General features: G+C 44.2%; 17 non-coding genes across 17 annotated transcripts; all 17 read left to right on the top strand.

The window, feature by feature from the left end:
- The first annotated feature begins 176 nt into the window (after positions 1–176).
- LOC147677563 (U5 spliceosomal RNA) lies at positions 177–291 on the top strand. The gene has a single exon (XR_015302690.1). It is a non-coding gene; the product is annotated as a U5 spliceosomal RNA (small nuclear RNA).
- An 898-nt stretch (positions 292–1,189) lies between these two features.
- On the top strand, positions 1,190–1,304 carry LOC147677564 (U5 spliceosomal RNA). The gene has a single exon (XR_015302651.1). It is a non-coding gene; the product is annotated as a U5 spliceosomal RNA (small nuclear RNA).
- Positions 1,305–2,202: 898 nt separating this feature from the next.
- Positions 2,203–2,317, top strand: LOC147677565 (U5 spliceosomal RNA). The gene has a single exon (XR_015302754.1). It is a non-coding gene; the product is annotated as a U5 spliceosomal RNA (small nuclear RNA).
- Positions 2,318–3,890: 1,573 nt separating this feature from the next.
- On the top strand, positions 3,891–4,005 carry LOC147677566 (U5 spliceosomal RNA). Its single transcript, XR_015302675.1, has one exon. It is a non-coding gene; the product is annotated as a U5 spliceosomal RNA (small nuclear RNA).
- Positions 4,006–4,895: 890 nt separating this feature from the next.
- Positions 4,896–5,008, top strand: LOC147677567 (U5 spliceosomal RNA). Its single transcript, XR_015302971.1, has one exon. It is a non-coding gene; the product is annotated as a U5 spliceosomal RNA (small nuclear RNA).
- A 1,432-nt stretch (positions 5,009–6,440) lies between these two features.
- On the top strand, positions 6,441–6,555 carry LOC147677568 (U5 spliceosomal RNA). The gene has a single exon (XR_015302676.1). It is a non-coding gene; the product is annotated as a U5 spliceosomal RNA (small nuclear RNA).
- A 1,445-nt stretch (positions 6,556–8,000) lies between these two features.
- On the top strand, positions 8,001–8,115 carry LOC147677569 (U5 spliceosomal RNA). The gene has a single exon (XR_015302677.1). It is a non-coding gene; the product is annotated as a U5 spliceosomal RNA (small nuclear RNA).
- Positions 8,116–9,012: 897 nt separating this feature from the next.
- LOC147677570 (U5 spliceosomal RNA) lies at positions 9,013–9,126 on the top strand. Its single transcript, XR_015302969.1, has one exon. It is a non-coding gene; the product is annotated as a U5 spliceosomal RNA (small nuclear RNA).
- Positions 9,127–10,580: 1,454 nt separating this feature from the next.
- LOC147677571 (U5 spliceosomal RNA) lies at positions 10,581–10,695 on the top strand. Its single transcript, XR_015302799.1, has one exon. It is a non-coding gene; the product is annotated as a U5 spliceosomal RNA (small nuclear RNA).
- An 898-nt stretch (positions 10,696–11,593) lies between these two features.
- On the top strand, positions 11,594–11,707 carry LOC147677572 (U5 spliceosomal RNA). Its single transcript, XR_015302970.1, has one exon. It is a non-coding gene; the product is annotated as a U5 spliceosomal RNA (small nuclear RNA).
- Positions 11,708–13,161: 1,454 nt separating this feature from the next.
- LOC147677573 (U5 spliceosomal RNA) lies at positions 13,162–13,276 on the top strand. Its single transcript, XR_015302800.1, has one exon. It is a non-coding gene; the product is annotated as a U5 spliceosomal RNA (small nuclear RNA).
- Positions 13,277–14,721: 1,445 nt separating this feature from the next.
- Positions 14,722–14,837, top strand: LOC147677574 (U5 spliceosomal RNA). The gene has a single exon (XR_015303439.1). It is a non-coding gene; the product is annotated as a U5 spliceosomal RNA (small nuclear RNA).
- A 1,017-nt stretch (positions 14,838–15,854) lies between these two features.
- LOC147677575 (U5 spliceosomal RNA) lies at positions 15,855–15,969 on the top strand. Its single transcript, XR_015303426.1, has one exon. It is a non-coding gene; the product is annotated as a U5 spliceosomal RNA (small nuclear RNA).
- A 1,440-nt stretch (positions 15,970–17,409) lies between these two features.
- Positions 17,410–17,524, top strand: LOC147677576 (U5 spliceosomal RNA). The gene has a single exon (XR_015302674.1). It is a non-coding gene; the product is annotated as a U5 spliceosomal RNA (small nuclear RNA).
- A 1,444-nt stretch (positions 17,525–18,968) lies between these two features.
- Positions 18,969–19,083, top strand: LOC147677577 (U5 spliceosomal RNA). The gene has a single exon (XR_015302961.1). It is a non-coding gene; the product is annotated as a U5 spliceosomal RNA (small nuclear RNA).
- An 883-nt stretch (positions 19,084–19,966) lies between these two features.
- Positions 19,967–20,081, top strand: LOC147677578 (U5 spliceosomal RNA). Its single transcript, XR_015303427.1, has one exon. It is a non-coding gene; the product is annotated as a U5 spliceosomal RNA (small nuclear RNA).
- A 609-nt stretch (positions 20,082–20,690) lies between these two features.
- LOC147677579 (U5 spliceosomal RNA) lies at positions 20,691–20,806 on the top strand. The gene has a single exon (XR_015302806.1). It is a non-coding gene; the product is annotated as a U5 spliceosomal RNA (small nuclear RNA).
- Positions 20,807–21,403: the final 597 nt, after the last annotated feature.

Here is a 21,403-nt window from a genome sequence, read left to right on the forward strand (position 1 = left end):
CACCTTTTTGCTTTTCTGTGCTTTGAGCAGAGACTCTGAAGTTTGATCCTGTTTCCCTCACCGGCCTAGTTCTTGCCCTCTTTTTTAGAGGCTGCAAATACCTCTCAGGTCCTCACCCTCGCAATGATAGGGTCTTTGATCTGGTGCCTCTAACCCCCAGAGAGCCATATTCTAACTTACTCTGGTTTCTCTTCAAAACGAAAAAATCTTTCGCCTTTTACTAAAGATTTCCGTGGAGAGGAACATTTATGAGTTTATTCAATTTTTTTAAGCCTTACCACAGGTGAGGCTGTTTATCATTTGTTTAAAAGAAAAGCATTAGAAGTTGGGAAATATTTAGGAGTTGTCTGCTACTGTTATAAGGGAACATGAGCTTGGTGTTTTATTCCTGATCTCTCTGCTTGCTCATTTGCATAGACAGAGTGTAGGAGAGGTGCATCATGGGAAAGAGCTTGGGCAGTGCATGAGATTGCTTTTCCTTGACTATCTTGAAACTGCAAGATAGCAGGCAGTGTATTTTCTCTTTTCTCAACATTCCTGCTGCCAGAGGCCAGACGTCACTCTCCTTTTAAAAGGTGGCACCGAGAGTCATGCTGCGCTTTTCATAGGGCTTGCCTGTTATTTGTGCCCGTTAGGGGTGCCCTTAGAGGGTGGCCAATCCTGAGTCAGATTCCTCTCAGGTACACTTGAAGGGGCTCGTTTGTCTTGTTTCATGTGCCTCCAGCCTAGACAGATCTATACTTATATATTCAGCTTTAATGAAAATACGTGTGAAAAAGGGACTTAAAGTGCATGGCTATTTGCATAGAACAGTGGTGGCTCACAGCCTATCGATTGGAGGGATGGTGGGGAAAGCGTAAAATCGTTGGGGACGAAAGTCCTACAGTGCCACTTCAGTTAAAGCCTGATTCACGCTTCCCGTTCCCCTTGCCCAGCAGCCCCGACACCTCCTAATGAGCTGAGGTGTGTACAAAAAGAATTTGCATATTCCCAGACAGACACTTGGAACTGTCCACCTTTTTGCTTTTCTGTGCTTTGAGCAGAGACTCTGAAGTTTGATCCTGTTTCCCTCACCGGCCTAGTTCTTGCCCTCTTTTTTAGAGGCTGCAAATACCTCTCAGGTCCTCACCCTCGCAATGATAGGGTCTTTGATCTGGTGCCTCTAACCCCCAGAGAGCCATATTCTAACTTACTCTGGTTTCTCTTCAAAACGAAAAAATCTTTCGCCTTTTACTAAAGATTTCCGTGGAGAGGAACATTTACGAGTTTATTCAACTTTTTTAAGCCTTACCACAGGTGAGGCTGTTTATCATTTGTTTAAAAGAAAAGCATTAGAAGTTGGGGAATATCTAGGAGTTGTCTGCTACTGTTTTTAGGGAACATGAGCTTGGTGTTTTATTCCTGATCTCTCTGCTTGCTCATTTGCATAGACAGAGTGTAGGAGAGGTGCATCATGGGAAAGAGATTGGGCAGTGCATGAGATTGCTTTTCCTTGACTATCTTGAAACTGCACGATAGCAGGCAGTGTATTTTCTCTTTTCTCAACATTCCTGCTGCCAGAGGCCAGACGTCACTCTCCTTTTAAGAGGTGGCACCGAGAGTCATGCTGCGCTTTTCATAGGGCTTGCCTGTTATTTGTGCCCGTTAGGGGTGCCCTTAGAGGGTGGCTAATCCTGAGTCAGATTCCTCTCAGGTACACTTGAAGGGGCTCGTTTGTCTTGTTTCATGTGCCTCCAGCCTAGACAGATCTATACTTACATATTCAGCTTTAATGAAAATACGTGTGAAAAAGGGACTTAAAGTGCATGGCTATTTGCATAGAACAGTGGTGGCTCACAGCCTATCGATTGGAGGGATGGTGGGGAAAGCGTAAAATCGTTGGGGACGAAAGTCCTACAGTGCCACTTCAGTGAAAGCCTGATTCACGCTTCCCGTTCCCCTTGCCCAGCAGCCCCGACACCTCCTAATGAGCTGAGGTGTGTACAAAAAGAATTTGCATATTCCCAGGCAGACACTTGGAACTGCCCACCTTTTTGCTTTTCTGTGCTTTGAGCAGAGACTCTGAAGTTTTATCCTGTTTCCCTCACCGGCCTAGTTCTTGCCCTCTTTTTTAGAGGCTGCAAATACCTCTCAGGTCCTCACCCTCGCAATGATAGGGTCTTTGATCTGGTGCCTCTAACCCCCAGAGAGCCATATTCTAACTTACTCTGGTTTCTCTTCAAAACGAAAAAATCTTTCACCTTTTACTAAAGATTTCCGTGGAGAGGAACATTTACGAGTTTATTCAATTTTTTTAAGCCTTACCACAGGTGAGGCTGTTTATCATTTGTTTAAAAGAAAAGCATTAGAAGTTGGGGAATATTTAGGAGTTGTCTGCTACTGTTATAAGGGAACATGAGCTTGGTGTTTTATTCCTGATCTCTTTGCTTGCTCATTTGCATAGACAGAGTGTAGGAGAGGTGCATCATGGGAAAGAGCTTGGGCAGTGCATGAGATTGCTTTTCCTTGACTATCTTGAAACTGCACGATAGCAGGCAGTGTATTTTCTCTTTTCTCAACATTCCTGCTGCCAGAGGCCAGACGTCACTCTCCTTTTAAAAGGTGGCACCAAGAGTCATGCTGCGCTTTTTTATCTTGAAACTGCATGACAGCAGGCAGTGTATTTTCTCTTTTCTCAACATTCCTGCTGCCAGAGGCCAGACGTCACTCTCCTTTTAAAAGGTGGCACCAAGACTCATGCTGCGCTTTTCATAGGTCTTGCCCGTTATTTGTGCCTGTTAGAGGTGCCCTTAGAGGGTGGCCCATCCTGAGTCAGATTCCTCTCAGGTACACTTGAAGGGGCTTGTTAGTCTTGTTTCATGTGCCTCCAGCCTAGACAGATCTATACTTATATATTCAGCTTTAATGAAAATACGTGTGAAAAAGGGACTTAAAGTGCATGGCTATTTGCATTTAACAGTGGTGGGTCACAGCCTATCGATTGGAGGGATGGTGGGGAAAGCGTAAAATCGTTGGGGACGAAAGTCCTACAGTGCCACTTCAGTTAAAGCCTGATTCACGCTTCCTGTTCCCCTTGCCCAGCAGCCCCGACACCTCCTAATGAGCTGAGGTGTGTACAAAAAGAATTTGCATATTCCCAGGCAGACACTTGGAACTGCCCACCTTTTTGCTTTTCTGTGCTTTGAGCAGAGACTCTGAAGTTTTATCCTGTTTCCCTCACCGGCCTAGGGGCATATTATCAAGGGGGTTGATCTCCGCTTTTTTGGCTTTAAAAGCCAAGAAAGCAGGGATAAAATTATCTCCCTATTACTTAGCTGCCGCTAACACCAGTTACCAACAGCTAGTAGGAGATAGCGACCATCTTGGGCCCCACTTTGCATGTCAGTGATATTTATCACTAATGACATGCAAAGTGGGCGTGCCAAGATGTTAGCGACTGGAAACAGTCGCTAACATCACTATCTCCTATTACCAACTTTTGGAGATATTCGAGCTAAGCGCGAATATCTCCAAAAGCTAACACCTGCCCTGAGCAGTTCTTAGCCATGTTATCCAATGGGAGGTGGATAACATGGCTAAGAGCATTAGCTCGGTAATGCATGAATATCGCTGACTTTTCAGCGATATTCATGCATTGCGGCCGATTTTTATCGCATTTGCGATAAACCTTGGTAATACCAAGGTTTATTTGCGATAAAAATCGCTGCAGCTTAGCGGTAAATGTTTGTCTCTAACCAAGCAATAGCGATAATTATCGCTATTGCTTGGTAATATGCCCCCTAGTTCTTGCCCTCTTTTTTAGAGGCTGCAAATACCTCTCAGGTCCTCACCCTCGCAATGATAGGGTCTTTGATCTGGTGCCTCTAACCCCCAGAGAGCCATATTCTAACTTACTCTGGTTTCCCTTCAAAACGAAAAAATCTTTCGCCTTTTACTAAAGATTTCCGTGGAGAGGAACATTTACGAGTTTATTCAATTTTTTTAAGCCTTACCACAGGTGAGGCTGTTTATCATTTGTTTAAAAGAAAAGCATTAGAAGTTAGGGAATATCTAGGAGTTGTCTGCTACTGTTTTTAGGGAACATGAGCTTGGTGTTTTATTCCTGATCTCTCTGCTTGCTCATTTGCATAGACAGAGTGTAGGAGAGGTGCATCATGGGAAAGAGCTTGGGCAGTGCATGAGATTGCTTTTCCTTGACTATCTTGAAACTGCACAATAGCAGGCAGTATATTTTCTCTTTTCTCAACATTCCTGATGCCAGAGGCCAGACGTCACTCTCCTTTTAAAAGGTGGCACCAAGACTCATGCTGCGCTTTTCATAGGGCTTGCCCGTTATTTGTGCCTGTTAGAGGTGCCCTTAGAGGGTGGCCCATCCTGAGTTAGATTCCTCTCAGGTACACTTGAAGGGGCTCGTTAGTCTTGTTTCATGTGCCTCCAGCCTAGACAGATATATACTTATATATTCAGCTTTAATGAAAATACGTGTGAAAAGGGGACTTAAAGTGCATGGCTATTTGCATAGAACAGTGGTGGCTCACAGCCTATCGATTGGATGGATGGTGGGGAAAGCGTAAAATCGTTGGGGACGAAAGTCCTACAGTGCCACTTCAGTTAAAGCCTGATTCACGCTTCCCGTTCCCCTTGCCCAGCAGCCTCCTAATGAGCTGAGGTGTGTACAAAAAGAATTTGCATATTCCCAGACAGACACTTGGAACTGTCCACCTTTTTGCTTTTCTGTGCTTTGAGCAGAGACTCTGAAGTTTTATCCTGTTTCCCTCACCGGCCTAGTTCTTGCCCTATTTTTTAGAGGCTGCAAATACCTCTCAGGTCCTCACCCTCGCAATGATAGGGTCTTTGATCTGGTGCCTCTAACCCCCAGAGAGCCATATTCTAACTTACTCTGGTTTCTCTTCAAAACGAAAAAATCTTTGCCTTTTACTAAAGATTTCCGTGGAGAGGACATTTACGAGTTTATTCAATTTCTTTAAACCTTTCCACAGGTGAGGCTGTTTATCATTTGTTTCAAACAAAAGCATTAGAGGTTGGGGAATATTTAGGAGTTGTCTGCTGCTGTTTTTAGGGAATATGAGCTTGGTGTTTTATTCCTGATCTCTCTGCTTGCTCATTTGCATAGACAGAGTGTAGGAGAGGTGCATCATGGGAAAGAGCTTGGGCAGTGCATGAGATTGCTTTTCCTTGACTATCTTGAAACTGCACGATAGCAGGCAGTATATTTTCTCTTTTCTCAACATTCCTGCTGCCAGAGGCCAGACGTCACTCTCCTTTTAAAAGGTGGCACCAAGACTCATGCTGCGCTTTTCATAGGGCGTGCCCGTTAGAGGTGCCCTTAGAGGGTGGCCAATTCTGAGTCAGATTCCTCTCAGGTACACTTGAAGGGGCTCGTTAGTCTTGTTTCATGTGCCTCCAGCCTAGACAGATATATACTTATATATTCAGCTTTAATGAAAATACGTGTGAAAAGGGGACTTAAAGTGCATGGCTATTTGCATAGAACAGTGGTGGCTCACAGCCTATCGATTGGATGGATGGTGGGGAAAGCGTAAAATCGTTGGGGACGAAAGTCCTACAGTGCCACTTCAGTTAAAGCCTGATTCACGCTTCCCGTTCCCCTTGCCCAGCAGCCTCCTAATGAGCTGAGGTGTGTACAAAAAGAATTTGCATATTCCCAGACAGACACTTGGAACTGTCCACCTTTTTGCTTTTCTGTGCTTTGAGCAGAGACTCTGAAGTTTTATCCTGTTTCCCTCACCGGCCTAGGGGCATAATATCAAGGGGGTTTATCTCCGCTTTTTTGGCTTTAAAAGCCAAGAAAGCAGGGATAAAATTATCTCCCTATTACCTAGCTGTCGCTAACACCAGTTACCAACAGCTAGTAGGAGATAGCGACCATCTTGGGCCCCACTTTGCATGTCAGTGATATTTATCACTAATGACATGCAAAGTGGGCGTGCCAAGATGTTAGCGACTGGAAACAGTCGCTAACATCACTATCTCCTATTACCAACTTTTGGAGATATTCGAGCTAAGCGCGAATATCTCCAAAAGCTAACACCTGCCCTGAGCAGTTCTTAGCCATGTTATCCAATGGGAGGTGGATAACATGGCTAAGAGCATTAGCTCGGTAATGCATGAATATCGCTGACTTTTCAGCGATATTCATGCATTGCGGCCGATTTTTATCGCATTTGCGATAAACCTTGGTAATACCAAGGTTTATTTGCGATAAAAATCGCCGCAGCTTAGCGGTAAATGTTTGTCTCTAACCAAGCAATAGCGATAATTATCGCTATTGCTTGGTAATATGCCCCTTAGTTCTTGCCCTCTTTTTTAGAGGCTGCAAATACCTCTCAGGTCCTCACCCTCGCAATGATAGGGTCTTTGATCTGGTGCCTCTAACCCCCAGAGAGCCATATTCTAACTTACTCTGGTTTCCCTTCAAAACGAAAAAATCTTTCGCCTTTTACTAAAGATTTCCGTGGAGAGGAACATTTACGAGTTTATTCAATTTTTTTAAGCCTTACCACAGGTGAGGCTGTTTATCATTTGTTTAAAAGAAAAGCATTAGAAGTTAGGGAATATCTAGGAGTTGTCTGCTACTGTTTTTAGGGAACATGAGCTTGGTGTTTTATTCCTGATCTCTCTGCTTGCTCATTTGCATAGACAGAGTGTAGGAGAGGTGCATCATGGGAAAGAGCTTGGGCAGTGCATGAGATTGCTTTTCCTTGACTATCTTGAAACTGCACAATAGCAGGCAGTATATTTTCTCTTTTCTCAACATTCCTGATGCCAGAGGCCAGACGTCACTCTCCTTTTAAAAGGTGGCACCAAGACTCATGCTGCGCTTTTCATAGGGCTTGCCCATTATTTGTGCCTGTTAGAGGTGCCCTTAGAGGGTGGCCCATCCTGAGTTAGATTCCTCTCAGGTACACTTGAAGGGGCTCGTTAGTCTTGTTTCATGTGCCTCCAGCCTAGACAGATATATACTTATATATTCAGCTTTAATGAAAATACGTGTGAAAAGGGGACTTAAAGTGCATGGCTATTTGCATAGAACAGTGGTGGCTCACAGCCTATCGATTGAATGGATGGTGGGGAAAGCGTAAAATCGTTGGGGACGAAAGTCCTACAGTGCCACTTCAGTTAAAGCCTGATTCACGCTTCCCGTTCCCCTTGCCCAGCAGCCTCCTAATGAGCTGAGGTGTGTACAAAAAGAATTTGCATATTCCCAGACAGACACTTGGAACTGTCCACCTTTTTGCTTTTCTGTGCTTTGAGCAGAGACTCTGAAGTTTTATCCTGTTTCCCTCACCGGCCTAGGGGCATAATATCAAGGGGGTTTATCTCCGCTTTTTTGGCTTTAAAAGCCAAGAAAGCAGGGATAAAATTATCTCCCTATTACCTAGCTGTCGCTAACACCAGTTACCAACAGCTAGTAGGAGATAGCGACCATCTTGGGCCCCACTTTGCATGTCAGTGATATTTATCACTAATGACATACAAAGTGGGCGTGCCAAGATGTTAGCGACTGGAAACAGTCGCTAACATCACTATCTCCTATTACCAACTTTTGGAGATATTCGAGCTAAGCGCGAATATCTCCAAAAGCTAACACCTGCCCTGAGCAGTTCTTAGCCATGTTATCCAATGGGAGGTGGATAACATGGCTAAGAGCATTAGCTCGGTAATGCATGAATATCGCTGACTTTTCAGCGATATTCATGCATTGCGGCCGATTTTTATCGCATTTGCGATAAACCTTGGTAATACCAAGGTTTATTTGCGATAAAAATCGCCGCAGCTTAGCGGTAAATGTTTGTCTCTAACCAAGCAATAGCGATAATTATCGCTATTGCTTGGTAATATGCCCCCTAGTTCTTGCCCTCTTTTTTAGAGGCTGCAAATACCTCTCAGGTCCTCACCCTCGCAATGATAGGGTCTTTGATCTGGTGCCTCTAACCCCCAGAGAGCCATATTCTAACTTACTCTGGTTTCCCTTCAAAACGAAAAAATCTTTCGCCTTTTACTAAAGATTTCCGTGGAGAGGAACATTTACGAGTTTATTCAATTTTTTTAAGCCTTACCACAGGTGAGGCTGTTTATCATTTGTTTAAAAGAAAAGCATTAGAAGTTAGGGAATATCTAGGAGTTGTCTGCTACTGTTTTTAGGGAACATGAGCTTGGTGTTTTATTCCTGATCTCTCTGCTTGCTCATTTGCATAGACAGAGTGTAGGAGAGGTGCATCATGGGAAAGAGCTTGGGCAGTGCATGAGATTGCTTTTCCTTGACTATCTTGAAACTGCACGATAGCAGGCAGTATATTTTCTCTTTTCTCAACATTCCTGCTGCCAGAGGCCAGACGTCACTCTCCTTTTAAAAGGTGGCACCAAGACTCATGCTGCGCTTTTCACAGGGCTTGCCTGTTATTTGTGCCCGGTGGGGTGCCCTTAGAGGGTGGCCAATCCTGAGTCAGATTCCTCTCAGGTACACTTGAAGGGACTCGTTTGTCTTGTTTCATGTGCCTCCAGCCTAGACAGATATATACTTATATATTCAGCTTTAATGAAAATACGTGTGTAAAAGGGACTTAAAGTGCATGGCTATTTGCATAGAACAGTGGTGCCTCACAGCCTATCGATTGGAGGGATGGTGGGGAAAGCGTAAAATCGTTGGGGACGAAAGTCCTACAGTGCCACTTCAGTTAAAGCCTGATTCACCCTTACCGTTCCCCTTGCCCAGCAGCCCCGACACCTCCTAATGAGCTGAGGTGTGTACAAAAAGAATTTGCATATTCCCAGACAGACACTTGGAACTGTCCACCTTTTTGCTTTTCTGTGCTTTAAGGAGAGACTCTGAAGTTTTATCCTGTTTCCCTCACCGGCCTAGTTCTTGCCCTCTTTTTTAGAGGCTGCAAATACCTCTCAGGTCCTCACCCTCGCAATGATAGGGTCTTTGATCTGGTGCCTCTAACCCCCAGAGAGCCATATTCTAACTTACTGTGGTTTCTCTTCAAAACGAAAAAATCTTTGCCTTTTACTAAAGATTTCCGTGGAGAGGAACATTTACGAGTTTATTCAATTTCTTTAAACCTTACCACAGGTGAGGCTGTTTATCATTTGTTTCAAACAAAAGCATTAGAGGTTGGGGAATATTTAGGAGTTGTCTGCTGCTGTTTTTAGGGAACATGAGCTTGGTGTTTTATTCCTGATCTCTCTGCTTGCTCATTTGCATAGACAGAGTGTAGGAGAGGTGCATCATGGGAAAGAGCTTGGGCAGTGCATGAGATTGCTTTTCCTTGACTATCTTGAAACTGCACGATAGCAGGCAGTATATTTTCTCTTTTCTCAACATTCCTGCTGCCAGAGGCCAGACGTCACTCTCCTTTTAAAAGGTGGCACCAAGGCTCATGCTGCGCTTTTCATAGGGCTTGCCCGTTATTTGTGCCTGTTAGAGGTGCCCTTAGAGGGTGGCCCATCCTGAGTCAGATTCCTCTCAGGTACACTTGAAGGGGCTTGTTAGTCTTGTTTCATGTGCCTCCAGCCTAGACAGATATATACTTATATATTCAGCTTTAATGAAAATACTTGTGAAAAAGGGACTTAAAGTGCATGGCTATTTGCATAGAACAGTGGTGGCTCACAGCCTATCGATTGGAGGGATGGTGGGGAAAGCGTAAAATCGTTGGGGACGAAAGTCCTACAGTGCCACTTCAGTTAAAGCCTGATTCACGCTTCCCGTTCCCCTTGCCCAGCAGCCCCGACACCTCCTAATGAGCTGAGGTGTGTACAAAAAGAATTTGCATATTCCCAGACAGACACTTGGAACTGTCCACCTTTTTGCTTTTCTGTGCTTTGAGCAGAGACTCAGAAGTTTTATCCTGTTTCCCTCACCGGCCTAGGGGCATAGTATCAAGGGGGTTTATCTCCGCTTTTTTTGGCTTTAAAAGCCAAGAAAGCAGGGATAAAATGATCTCCCTATTACCTAGCTGTCGCTAACACCAGTTACCAACAGCTAGTAGGAGATAGCGACCATCTTGGGCCCCACTTTGCATGTCAGTGTTATTTATCACTAATGACATGCAAAGTGGGCGTGCCAAGATGTTAGCGACTGGAAACAGTCGCTAACATCACTATCTCCTATTACCAACTTTTGGAGATATTCGAGCTAAGCGCGAATATCTCCAAAAGCTAACACCTGCCCTGAGCAGTTCTTAGCCATGTTATCCAATGGGAGGTGGATAACATGGCTAAGAGCATTAGCTCGGTAATGCATGAATATCGCTGACTTTTCAGCGATATTCTTGCATTGCAGCAGATTTTTATCGCATTTGCAATAAACCTTGGTAATACCAAGGTTTATTTGCGATAAAAATCGCCGCAGCTTAGCGGTAAATGTTTGTCTCTAACCAAGTAATAGCGATAATTATCGCTATTGCTTGGTAATATGCCCCCTAGTTCTTGCCCTCTTTTTTAGAGGCTGCAAATACCTCTCAGGTCCTCACCCTCGCAATGATAGGGTCTTTGATCTGGTGCCTCTAACCCCCAGAGAGCCATATTCTAACTTACTCTGGTTTCTCTTCAAAATGAAAAAATCTTTCGCCTTTTACTAAAGATTTCCGTGGAGAGGAACATTTACGAGTTAATTCAATTTCTTTAAGCCTTACCACAGGTGAGGCTGTTTATCATTTGTTTAAAACAAAAGCATTAGAAGTTGGGGAATATTTAGGAGTTGTCTGCTACTGTTTTTAGGGAACATAAGCTTGGTGTTTTATTCCTGATCTCTCTGCTTGCTCATTTGCATAGACAGAGTGTAGGAGAAGTGCATCATGGGAAAGAGCTTGGGCAGTGCATGAGATTGCTTTTCCTTGACTATCTTGAAACTGCACAATAGCAGGCAGTATATTTTCTCTTTTCTCAACATTCCTGATGCCAGAGGCCAGACGTCACTCTCCTTTTAAAAGGTGGCACCAAGACTCATGCTGCGCTTTTCATAGGGCTTGCCCATTATTTGTGCCTGTTAGAGGTGCCCTTAGAGGGTGGCCAATCCTGAGTTAGATTCCTCTCAGGTACACTTGAAGGGGCTCGTTAGTCTTGTTTCATGTGCCTCCAGCCTAGACAGATATATACTTATATATTCAGCTTTAATGAAAATACGTGTGAAAAAGGGACTTAAAGTGCATGGTTATTTGCATAGAACAGTGGTGGCTCACAGCCTATCGATTGGAGGGATGGTGGGGAAAGCGTAAAATCGTTGGGGACGAAAGTCCTACAGTGCCACTTCAGTTAAAGCCTGATTCACCCTTACCGTTCCCCTTGCCCAGCAGCCCCGACACCTCCTAATGAGCTGAGGTGTGTACAAAAAGAATTTGCATATTCCCAGACAGACACTTGGAACTGTCCACCTTTTTGCTTTTCTGTGCTTTAAGGAGAGACTCTGAAGTTTTATCCTGTTTCCCTCACCGGCCTAGTTCTTGCCCTCTTTTTTAGAGGCTGCAAATACCTCTCAGGTCCTCACCCTCGCAATGATAGGGTCTTTGATCTGGTGCCTCTAACCCCCAGAGAGCCATATTCTAACTTACTGTGGTTTCTCTTCAAAACGAAAAAATCTTTGCCTTTTACTAAAGATTTCCGTGGAGAGGAACATTTACGAGTTTATTCAATTTCTTTACACCTTACCACAGGTGAGGCTGTTTATCATTTGTTTCAAACAAAAGCATTAGAGGTTGGGGAATATTTAGGAGTTGTCTGCTGCTGTTTTTAGGGAACATGAGCTTGGTGTTTTATTCCTGATCTCTCTGCTTGCTCATTTGCATAGACAGAGTGTAGGAGAGGTGCATCATGGGAAAGAGCTTGGGCAGTGCATGAGATTGCTTTTCCTTGACTATCTTGAAACTGCACGATAGCAGGCAGTATATTTTCTCTTTTCTCAACATTCCTGCTGCCAGAGGCCAGACGTCACTCTCCTTTTAAAAGGTGGCACCAAGGCTCATGCTGCGCTTTTCATAGGGCTTGCCCGTTATTTGTGCCTGTTAGAGGTGCCCTTAGAGGGTGGCCCATCCTGAGTCAGATTCCTCTCAGGTACACTTGAAGGGGCTTGTTAGTCTTGTTTCATGTGCCTCCAGCCTAGACAGATATATACTTATATATTCAGCTTTAATGAAAATACTTGTGAAAAAGGGACTTAAAGTGCATGGCTATTTGCATAGAACAGTGGTGGCTCACAGCCTATCGATTGGAGGGATGGTGGGGAAAGCGTAAAATCGTTGGGGACGAAAGTCCTACAGTGCCACTTCAGTTAAAGCCTGATTCACGCTTCCCGTTCCCCTTGCCCAGCAGCCCCGACACCTCCTAATGAGCTGAGGTGTGTACAAAAAGAATTTGCATATTCCCAGACAGACACTTGGAACTGTCCACCTTTTTGCTTTTCTGTGCTTTGAGCAGAGACTCAGAAGTTTTATCCTGTTTCCCTCACCGGCCTAGGGGCATAGTATCAAGGGGGTTTATCTCCGCTTTTTTTGGCTTTAAAAGCCAAGAAAGCAGGGATAAAATGATCTCCCTATTACCTAGCTGTCGCTAACACCAGTTACCAACAGCTAGTAGGAGATAGCGACCATCTTGGGCCCCACTTTGCATGTCAGTGTTATTTATCACTAATGACATGCAAAGTGGGCGTGCCAAGATGTTAGCGACTGGAAACAGTCGCTAACATCACTATCTCCTATTACCAACTTTTGGAGATATTCGAGCTAAGCGCGAATATCTCCAAAAGCTAACACCTGCCCTGAGCAGTTCTTAGCCATGTTATCCAATGGGAGGTGGATAACATGGCTAAGAGCATTAGCTCGGTAATGCATGAATATCGCTGACTTTTCAGCGATATTCTTGCATTGCAGCAGATTTTTATCGCATTTGCAATAAACCTTGGTAATACCAAGGTTTATTTGCGATAAAAATCGCCGCAGCTTAGCGGTAAATGTTTGTCTCTAACCAAGTAATAGCGATAATTATCGCTATTGCTTGGTAATATGCCCCCTAGTTCTTGCCCTCTTTTTTAGAGGCTGCAAATACCTCTCAGGTCCTCACCCTCGCAATGATAGGGTCTTTGATCTGGTGCCTCTAACCCCCAGAGAGCCATATTCTAACTTACTCTGGTTTCTCTTCAAAATGAAAAAATCTTTCGCCTTTTACTAAAGATTTCCGTGGAGAGGAACATTTACGAGTTAATTCAATTTCTTTAAGCCTTACCACAGGTGAGGCTGTTTATCATTTGTTTAAAACAAAAGCATTAGAAGTTGGGGAATATTTAGGAGTTGTCTGCTACTGTTTTTAGGGAACATAAGCTTGGTGTTTTATTCCTGATCTCTCTGCTTGCTCATTTGCATAGACAGAGTGTAGGAGAAGTGCATCATGGGAAAGAGCTTGGGCAGTGCATGAGATTGCTTTTCCTTGACTATCTTGAAACTGCACAATAGCAGGCAGTATATTTTCTCTTTTCTCAACATTCCTGATGCCAGAGGCCAGACGTCACTCTCCTTTTAAAAGGTGGCACCAAGACTCATGCTGCGCTTTTCATAGGGCTTGCCCATTATTTGTGCCTGTTAGAGGTGCCCTTAGAGGGTGGCCAATCCTGAGTTAGATTCCTCTCAGGTACACTTGAAGGGGCTCGTTAGTCTTGTTTCATGTGCCTCCAGCCTAGACAGATATATACTTATATATTCAGCTTTAATGAAAATACGTGTGAAAAAGGGACTTAAAGTGCATGGTTATTTGCATAGAACAGTGGTGGCTCACAGCCTATCGATTGGAGGGATGGTGGGGAAAGCGTAAAATCGTTGGGGACGAAAGTCCTACAGTGCCACTTCAGTTAAAGCCTGATTCACGCTTCCCGTTCCCCTTGCCCAGCAGCCTCCTAATGAGCTGAGGTGTGTACAAAAAGAATTTGCATATTCCCAGACAGACACTTGGAACTGTCCACCTTTATGCTTTTCTGTGCTTTGAGCAGAGACTCAGAAGTTTTATCCTGTTTCCCTCACCGGCCTAGGGGCATATTATCAAGGGGGTTTATCTCCGCTTTTTTGGCTTTAAAAGCCAAGAAAGCAGGGATAAAATTATCTCCCTATTACCTAGCTGTCGCTAACACCAGTTACCAACAGCTAGTAGGAGATAGCGACCATCTTGGGCCCCACTTTGCATGTCAGTGATATTTATCACTAATGACATGCAAAGTGGGCGTGCCAAGATGTTAGCGACTGGAAACAGTCGCTAACATCACTATCTCCTATTACCAACTTTTGGAGATATTCGAGCTAAGCGCGAATATCTCCAAAAGCTAACACCTGCCCTGAGCAGTTCTTAGCCATGTTATCCAATGGGAGGTGGATAACATGGCTAAGAGCATTAGCTCGGTAATGCATGAATATCGCGGACTTTTCAGCGATATTCATGCATTGCGGCCGATTTTTATCGCATTTGCGATAAACCTTGGTAATACCAAGGTTTATTTGCGATAAAAATCGCCGCAGCTTAGCGGTAAATGTTTGTCTCTAACCAAGCAATAGCGATAATTATCGCTATTGCTTGGTAATATGCCCCCTAGTTCTTGCCCTCTTTTTTAGAGGCTGCAAATACCTCTCAGGTCCTCACCCTCGCAATGATAGGGTCTTTGATCTGGTGCCTCTAACCCCCAGAGAGCCATATTCTAACTTACTCTGGTTTCTCTTCAAAACGAAAAAATCTTTCGCCTTTTACTAAAGATTTCAGTGGAGAGGAACATTTACGAGTTTATTCAAATTTTTTTAAGCCTTACCACAGGTGAGGCTGTTTATCATTTGTTTAAAAGAAAAGCATTAGAAGTTGGGGAATATTTAGGAGTTGTCTGCTACTGTTATAAGGGAACATGAGCTTGGTGTTTTATTCCTGATCTCTCTGCTTGCTCATTTGCATAGACAGAGTGTAGGAGAGGTGCATCATGGGAAAGAGCTTGGGCAGTGCATGAGATTGCTTTTTCTTGACTATCTTGAAACTGCACGATAGCAGGCAGTGTATTTTCTCTTTTCTCAACATTCCTGCTGCCAGAGGCCAGACGTCACTCTCCTTTTAAAAGGTGGCACCAAGAGTCATGCTGCGCTTTTTATTTTGAAACTGCACGATAGCAGGCAGTGTATTTTCTCTTTTCTCAACATTCCTGCTGCCAGAGGCCAGACGTCACTCTCCTTTTAAAAGGTGGCACCAAGAGTCATGCTGCGCTTTTCATCGGGCTTGCCTGTTATTTGTGCCCGTTAGAGGTGCCCTTAGAGGGTGGCCAATCCTGAGTCAGATTCCTCTCAGGTACACTTGAAGGGGCTTGTTTGTCTTGTTTCATGTGCCTCCAGCCTAGACAGATCTATACTTATATATTCAGCTTTAATGAAAATACGTGTGAAAAAGGGACTTAAAGTGCATGGCTATTTGCATAGAACAGTGGTGGCTCACAGCCTATCGATTGGAGGGATGGTGGGGAAAGCGTAAAATCGTTGGGGACGAAAGTCCTACAGTGCCACTTCAGTTAAAGCCTGATTCACGCTTCCCGTTCCCCTTGCCCAGCAGCCCCGACACCTCCTAATGAGCTGAAGTGTGTACAAAAAGAATTTGCATATTCCCAGGCAGACACTTGGAACTGCCCACCTTTTTGCTTTTCTGTGCTTTGAGCAGAGACTCTGAAGTTTGATCCTGTTTCCCTCACCGGCCTAGTTCTTGCCCTCTTTTTTAGAGGCTGCAAATACCTCTCAGGTCCTCACCCTCACAATGATAGGGTCTTTGATCTTGTGCCTCTAACCCCCAGAGAGCCATATTCTAACTTACTCTGGTTTCTCTTCAAAACGAAAAAATCTTTCGCCTTTTACTAAAGATTTCCGTGGAGAGGAACATTTACGAGTTTATTCAATTTTTTTAAGCCTTACCACAGGTGAGGCTGCTTATCATTTGTTTAAAACAAAAGCATTAGAGGTTGGGGAATATTTAGGAGTTGTCTGCTACTGTTTTTAGGGAACATGAGCTTGGTGTTTTATTCCTGATCTCTCTGCTTGCTCATTTGCATAGACAGAGTGTAGGAGAGGTGCATCATGGGAAAGAGCTTGGGCAGTGCATGAGATTGCTTTTCCTTGACTATCTTGAAACTGCACGATAGCAGGCAGTATATTTTCTCTTTTCTCAACATTCCTGCTGCCAGAGGCCAGACGTCACTCTCCTTTTAAAAGGTGGCACCAAGACTCATGCTGCGCTTTTCATAGGGCGTGCCCGTTAGAGGTGCCCTTAGAGGGTGGCCAATTCTGAGTCAGATTCCTCTCAGGTACACTTGAAGGGGCTCGTTAGTCTTGTTTCATGTGCCTCCAGCCTAGACAGATATATACTTATATATTCAGCTTTAATGAAAATACGTGTGAAAAAGGGACTTAAAGTGCATAGCTATTTGCATAGAACAGTGGTGGCTCACAGCCTATCGATTGGAGGGATGGTGGGGAAAGCGTAAAATCGTTGGGGACGAAAGTCCTACAGTGCCACTTCAGTTAAAGCCTTATTCACGCTTCCCCTTCCCCTTGCCCAGCAGCCCCGACACCTCCTAATGAGCTGAGGTGTGTACAAAAAGAATTTGCATATTCCCAGACAGACACTTGGAACTGTCCACCTTTATGCTTTTCTGTGCTTTGAGCAGAGACTCAGAAGTTTTATCCTGTTTCCCTCACCGGCCTAGGGGCATATTATCAAGGGGGTTTATCTCCGCTTTTTTGGCTTTAAAAGCCAAGAAAGCAGGGATAAAATTATCTCCCTATTACCTAGCTGTCGCTAACACCAGTTACCAACAGCTAGTAGGAGATAGCGACCATCTTGGGCCCCACTTTGCATGTCAGTGATATTTATCACTAATGACATGCAAAGTGGGCGTGCCAAGATGTTAGCGACTGGAAACAGTCGCTAACATCACTATATCCTATTACCAACTTTTGGAGATATTCGAGCTAAGCGCGAATATCTCCAAAAGCTAACACCTGCCCTGAGCAGTTCTTAGCCATGTTATCCAACGGGAGGTGGATAACATGGCTAAGAGCATTAGCTCGGTAATGCATGAATATCGCTGACTTTTCAGCGATATTCATGCATTGCGGCCGATTTTTATCGCATTTGCGATAAACCTTGGTAATACCAAGGTTTATTTGCGATAAAAATCGCCGCAGCTTAGCGGTAAATGTTTGTCTCTAACCAAGCAATAGCGATAATTATCGCTATTGCTTGGTAATATGCCCCCTAGTTCTTGCCCTCTTTTTTAGAGGCTGCAAATACCTCTCAGGTCCTCACCCTCGCAATGATAGGGTCTTTGATCTGGTGCCTCTAACCCCCAGAGAGCCATATTCTAACTTACTCTGGTTTCTCTTCAAAACGAAAAAATCTTTCGCCTTTTACTAAAGATTTCCGTGGAGAGGAACATTTACGAGTTTATTCAATTTCTTTAAGCCTTACCACAGGTGAGGCTGTTTATCATTTGTTTAAAACAAAAGCATTAGAAGTTGGGGAATATCTAGGAGTTGTCTGCTTCTGTTATAAGGAAACATGAGCTTGGTGTTTTATTCCTGATCTCTCTGCTTGCTCATTTGCATAGACAGAGTGTAGGAGAGGTGCATCATGGGAAAGAGCTTGGGCAGTGCACGAGATTGCTTTTCCTTGACTATCTTGAAACTGCACGATAGCAGGCAGTATATTTTCTCTTTTCTCAACATTCCTGATGCCAGAGGCCAGACGTCACTCTCCTTTTAAAAGGTGGCACCAAGACTCATGCTGCGCTTTTCATAGGGCTTGCCCGTTATTTGTTCCTGTTAGAGGTGCCCTTAGAGGGTGGCCCATCCTGAGTTAGATTCCTCTCAGGTACACTTGAAGGGGCTCGTTAGTCTTGTTTCATGTGCCTCCAGCCTAGACAGATATATACTTATATATTCAGCTTTAATGAAAATACGTGTGAAAAAGGGACTTAAAGTGCATGGCTATTTGCATAGAACAGTGGTGGCTCACAGCCTATCGATTGGAGGGATGGTGGGGAAAGCGTAAAATCGTTGGGGACGAAAGTCCTACAGTGCCACTTCAGTTAAAGCCTGATTCACGCTTCCCGTTCCCCTTGCCCAGCAGCCTCCTAATGAGCTGAGGTGTGTACAAAAAAACTTGCATATTCCCAGACAGACACTTGGAACTGTCCACCTTTTTGCTTTTCTGTGCTTTGAGCAGAGACTCTGAAGTTTTATCCTGTTTCCCTCACCGGCCTAGGGGCATAATATCAAGGGGGTTTATCTCTGCTTTTTTGGCTTTAAAAGCCAAGAAAGCAGGGATAAAATTATCGCCCTATTACCTAGCTGTCGCTAACACCAGTTACCAACAGCTAGTAGGAGATAGCGACCATCTTGGGCCCCACTTTGCATGTCAGTGATATTTATCACTAATGACATGCAAAGTGGGCGTGCCAAGATGTTAGCGACTGGAAACAGTCGCTAACATCACTATCTCCTATTACCAACTTTTGGAGATATTCGAGCTAAGCGCGAATATCTCCAAAAGCTAACTCCTGCCCTGAGCAGTTCTTAGCCATGTTATCCAATGGGAGGTGGATAACATGGCTAAGACCATTAGCTCGGTAATGCATGAATATCGCTGACTTTTCAGCGATATTCATGCATTGCGGCCGATTTTTATCGCATTTGCGATAAACCTTGGTAATACCAAGGTTTATTTGCGATAAAAATCGCCGCAGCTTAGCGGTAAATGTTTGTCTCTAACCAAGCAATAGCGATAATTATCGCTATTGCTTGGTAATATGCCCCCTAGTTCTTGCCCTCTTTTTTAGAGGCTGCAAATACCTCTCAGGTCCTCACCCTCGCAATGATAGGGTCTTTGATCTGGTGCCTCTAACCCCCAGAGATCCATATTCTAACTTACTCTGGTTTCCCTTCAAAACGAAAAAATCTATCGCCTTTTACTAAAGAGTTCCGTGGAGAGGAACATTTACGAGTTTCTTCAATTTTTTTAAGCCTTACCACAGGTGAGGCTGTTTATCATTTGTTTAAAAGAAAAGCATTAGAAGTTGGGGAATATCTAGGAGTTGTCTGCTACTGTTATAAGGAAACATGAGCTTGGTGTTTTATTCATGTTCTCTCTGTTTGCTCATTTGCATAGACAGAGTATAGGAGAGGTGCATCATGGGAAAGAGCTTGGGCAGTGCATGAGATTGCTTTTCTTGACTATCTTGAAACTGCACGATAGCAGGCAGTATATTTTCTCTTCTCTCAACATTCCTGCTGCCAGAGGCCAGACGTCACTCTCCATTTTAAAGGTGGCACCAAGACTCATGCTGCGCTTTTCATAGGGCGTGCCCGTTAGAGGTGCCCTTAGAGGGTGGCAAATCCTGAGTCAGATTCCTCTCAGGTACACTTGAAGGGGCTCGTTAGTCTTGTTTCATGTGCCTCCAGCCTAGACAGATATATACTTATATATTCAGCTTTAATGAAAATACGTGTGAAAAAGGGACTTAAAGTGCATGGCTATTTGCATAGAACAGTTGTGGCTCACAGCCTATCGATTGGAGGGATGGTGGGGAAAGCGTAAAATCGTTGAGGACGAAAGTCCTACAGTGCCACTTCAGTTAAAGCCTGATGCACGCTTCCCGTTCCCCTTGCCCAGCAGCCCCGACACCTCCTAATGAGCTGAGGTGTGTACAAAAGAATTTGCATATTCCCAGACAGACACTTGGAACTGTCCACCTTTTTGCTTTTCTGTGCTTTGAGCAGAGACTCTGAAGTTTGATCCTGTTTCCCTCACCGGCCTAGTTCTTGCCCTCTTTTTTAGAGGCTGCAAATACCTCTCAGGTCCTCACCCTCGCAATGATAGGGTCTTTGATCTGGTGCCTCTAACCCCCAGAGAGCAATATTCTAACTTACTCTGGTTTCTCTTCAAAACGAAAAAATCTTTCGCCTTTTACTAAAGATTTCCGTGGAGAGGAACATTTACGAGTTTATTCAATTTTTTTAAGCCTTACCACAGGTGAGGCTGTTTATCATTTGTTTAAAAGAAAAGCATTAGGAGTTGGGGAATATTTAGGAGTTGTCTGCTACTGTTATAAGGGAACATGAGCTTGGTGTTTTATTCCTGATCTCTCTGCTTGCTCATTTGCATAGACAGAGTGTAGGAGAGGTGCATCATGGGAAAGAGCTTGGGCAGTGCATGAGATTGCTTTTCCTTGACTATCTTGAAACTGCACGATAGCAGGCAGTGTATTTTCTCTTTTCTCAACATTCCTGCTGCCAGAGGCCAGACGTCACTCTCCTTTTAAAAGGTGGCACCAAGGCTCATGCTGCGCTTTTCATAGGGCTTGCCCGTTATTTGTGCACATTAGGGGTGCCCTTAGAGGCCCGACACCTCCTAATGAGCTGAGGTGTGTACAAAAAGAATTTGCATATTCCCAGACAGACACTTGGAACTGTCCACCTTTTTGCTTTTCTGTGCTTTGAGCAGAGACTCTGAAGTTTTATCCTGTTTCCCTCACCGGCCTAGTGCTTGCCCTCTTCTTTAGAGGCTGCAAATACCTCTCAGGTCCTCACCCCCGCAATGATAGGGTCTTTGATCTGGTGCCTCTAACCCCCAGAGAGCCATATTCTAACTTACTCTGGTTTCTCTTCAAAACGAAAAAAATCTTTCGCCTTTTACTAAAGATTTCCGTGGAGAGGAACATTTACGAGTTTATTCAATTTTTTTAAGCCTTACCACAGGTGAGGCTGTTTATCATTTGTTATAAGAAAAGCATTAGAAGTTGGGGAATATCTAGGAGTTGTCTGCTACTGTTTTTAGGGAACATGAGCTTGGTGTTTTATTCCTGATCTCTCTGCTTGCTCATTTGCATAGACAGAGTGTAGGAGAGGTGCATCATGGGAAAGAGCTTGGGCAGTGCATGAGATTGCTTTTCCTTGACTATCTTGAAACTAGTCGATAGCAGGAAGTATATTTTCTCTTCTCTCAACATTCCTGCTGCCAGAAGCCAGACGTCACTCTCCTTTTAAAAGGTGGCACCAAGACTCATGCTGCGCTTTTCATAGGGCTTGCCCGTTAGAGGTGCCCTTAGAGGGTGGCCAATCCTGAGTCAGATTCCTCTCAGGTACACGTGAAGGGGCTTGTTAGTCTTGTTTCATGTGCCTCCAGCCTAGACAGATATATACTTATATATTCAGCTTTAATGAAACTACGTGTGAAAAAGGGACTTAAAGTGCATGGCTATTTGCATAGAACAGTGGTGGCTCACAGCCTATCGATTGGAGGGATGGTGGGGAAAGCGTAAAATCGTTGGGAACGAAAGTCCTACAGTGCCACTTCAGTTAAA

Source organism: Lissotriton vulgaris, chromosome 12 (genome assembly GCF_964263255.1).
Source record: "Lissotriton vulgaris chromosome 12, aLisVul1.2, whole genome shotgun sequence".
NCBI classification, from domain to species: Eukaryota; Metazoa; Chordata; class Amphibia; order Caudata; family Salamandridae; genus Lissotriton; species Lissotriton vulgaris.